Here is a 2,911-nt window from a genome sequence, read left to right on the forward strand (position 1 = left end):
AAACTAGTTCATTTTAGTTAAAACTTTTAATAAAAGTTACGTTTTGCTTAATTTAAACGGGGCAGATGCAGATAGTAGATTTTCACATGATTGCAATACGAATTACGAAAGTAACGAACGAAATTATGTATGTTTATTTGTTTACCTGTCTTGTATGCATTACTACATCTTTCATCTCGTTGCCATGAAACTTTGGGGAGTTGGTGAGAATATTTCTGGAAAGGTTTCGCGAAAAAAAAAATGAAATTTCGAAGGGGCTGTGCCCCGTCAGGTTGCCATTTTGCGCCTCGGGTTCCCCCACTAACATTTTAAAGTGTGTGATAGGACCCAACGCAGTGTTTCTTCCAGACTTTTTTCTCCGGGGGGGGGGGGGGGGGCGAAGAGATACATGGAAGAAACTCTGGGCCTACGCCATCAAACTGAATCAGGTGTACCCGCCGCCCCCATCGGCAGAGTGCGATTTTGGCCCATGACCTCTAGAATCTATTTCTGTTTTTAGGTATTTAACTTTTTAAACTTTAACACATAAAACGTAACCATAGCGATCCAAGTTTATCTTTATAGATAGTTATTAACTTACCGTTGTGTGCACTTATTTTATTTAATTACTATCGTAGTCGTTATTTTTGCTGCACATTATTTAAAAACTGGGTCACATTTTTTAAAGTTCTGGATATAGATCTAGATCTAGGAATCTAGATCCAGGCTTTGTTTTTCATAAAATTGAAACAAAACGCAGTCGTGAAATGAAGCGGAAAGATGTTTTGTTAGGCTTATTGTTAGTTTTACATTTAGTGTTCCAATTTTTTTATAGCACAGACGTTGTAAATTTTGAACTGCTATAACTACTCCAAGCTATAATTCTACAATTTCTGATACGTGCGATAGGCTGATTCGTTGAAATACCTCTGCATTTACCGTTGAAGTGGGAGTTTTAGGTTACCCGCTTTATCAAGGTAAGATTTGCTTTAAAGACAGTATCAATCTAGAGTCAAGATATAATTTAAGTACATTAGTATTAAATTAAAATCATATCGATTGAGAAAGAAATAGAATCTAGATATTCATAATCTTAATATTTTAATCAAATTTAATTTTAATCATGATCTACTCTACCGACAACTGTTCAGTTCAACTGTACTGAGACTGGTCACTGTTTGTAACAACCAAGTTTGCTGTTTCCCTTTTGCGGGCGTTTGAGATATGCCGGGTTCGATCATAAATTGGACATTGTTCATTCATAATTATAATTAATTAATTACTTACTCAATTACATAACAAACTAAACTATCAGTTAAAGTACTGTAGTGCAGTACTACTGAGTACAAACCACACTGACTTGAAAGTAACAGTTTTACTAAATCTAAAGGACTAAGTAACACTTCTTCTAGTATCTAGTTCTATTGAAATTCTGAATCTTAGCAAGCAAAAATAAGATCCAGACTACTAACTTAGGCCTATAATTTAATATTATTGGCAAATATAATTGTTATACTTATAACCAATGTCCAATCACATTACATTTATAATATAATCTTTTTAAAAAGGGTGTTAGATTGCTGGTTGTTAACTAAATACTAAATATGACTTGCTAATGAAAAACCTTAACCACAGTCCTACCATAGTCCAAGCCTAATTTCTGATCAAAAAACTAAACCTGAGATTACAATGCTATTATACCAGATCTACTATTGATTTAACAACCTAACATCTTTTTTCTGATAGTCTATTGGCAGGACGTCAGTAACAGTGGCAGGCAAGCTTATCATATTCCAGATTTAGCTATTAGATTAGATCTAGATTTAGTGAAATCTTCTAGTTAGTGTGAGTTTGTCACTAAATTTTAATTATACAACTTTTTTTCTAAAGATTTTATTTTGATCTCATCATTAAAAAGAAAAATGAAACGTGGTCACATACCTGGAAATTTTAATAAACACAACACAAATGGGATTATTATTGTCATTGATTATCAATGAGAATTTGGGTGTAGTGTAGTTAATCTTTGAAGAATAAAACTCAATTTACCCAATGGATGCACAACCAAACTTAAGACTTAGGTTAACAGTTTGGTGTTAAATTCATATTAATGTGCTTTTCTAAATAATCTGTGTTGATTTATGGTTACCTAATAAAATAAGTGCCAATATTAACTTAAATTATATTCATTCAGGGTCAGGTAAAACATTGAACATTTCAATCATGAAATGCAAGACAGTTTGCTTGTTTCTCGTGTTGTGCCTGTTAAGTGCCAAAGCAACTTCTGAAACTGATGGGGACAATGAAGAAGTTGTGCCTCTGGCTGATTTTGAAGAAGAACCTCAGCCTGAAGTGGATGAGGAATCAATGGAATATGCCAAAGGGTTCAGTGTGTGGATACTGCACCTATTGTAAGGTAGTTACCCATTAAAACCTTTTTAAGTTTTTACTCTGGCTTCAATTTTAAGTATTGTCTAATTAATGTAATTAACAAAAAGAACACTGAATCTGGTGATGATGGTGATGAGTTCAAATGCTCTTGAAGAAAAGAACTATTTTATTTTCTTGGACAATTTGTTCAGCGATTACTCTTTTTAATCTAATTTCAGTTTTGCAAGCTCTGTGAAGACTGTCCGTGTGAGGGGAGTAGAAGCAAGTCCAAACCCAACTGCCACATGTGCAAGGTAATACTATTTTGCTAGGTGGATTCTTATATAAAAAATGGCACAGTGGAAATAGTTTTGTATCAATCTTTTTTTCAGCTTATAATTTTGGTGGATTTAGAAATATGGCTGGGTTTAGTATAGATTTTTTTAAAAGTTGTTTTGATGTGTTCTGCTAGCTGTTATTAAAGTGCTATCTAGATTTAGTAATAAGCAAGCTGAAGTTTTTTTTTTTAATAGCTTTTATGAATTTATAATAATAAACCTAT

General features: G+C 33.0%; 1 long non-coding RNA gene across 1 annotated transcript; it reads left to right on the forward strand.

Annotated features, from left to right (window-relative positions):
- Positions 1-838: 838 nt before the first annotated feature.
- Positions 839-2,626, forward strand: LOC131946824 (uncharacterized). Its single transcript, XR_009387798.1, has 3 exons — positions 839-956; positions 2,174-2,395; positions 2,589-2,626. It is a non-coding gene; the product is annotated as an uncharacterized LOC131946824 (long non-coding RNA).
- Positions 2,627-2,911: the final 285 nt, after the last annotated feature.

Source organism: Physella acuta, unplaced genomic scaffold, assembly GCF_028476545.2.
Source record: "Physella acuta isolate Inbredline_101_S28 unplaced genomic scaffold, ASM2847654v3 ptg000571l, whole genome shotgun sequence".
NCBI lineage: Eukaryota > Metazoa > Mollusca > Gastropoda > Physidae > Physella > Physella acuta.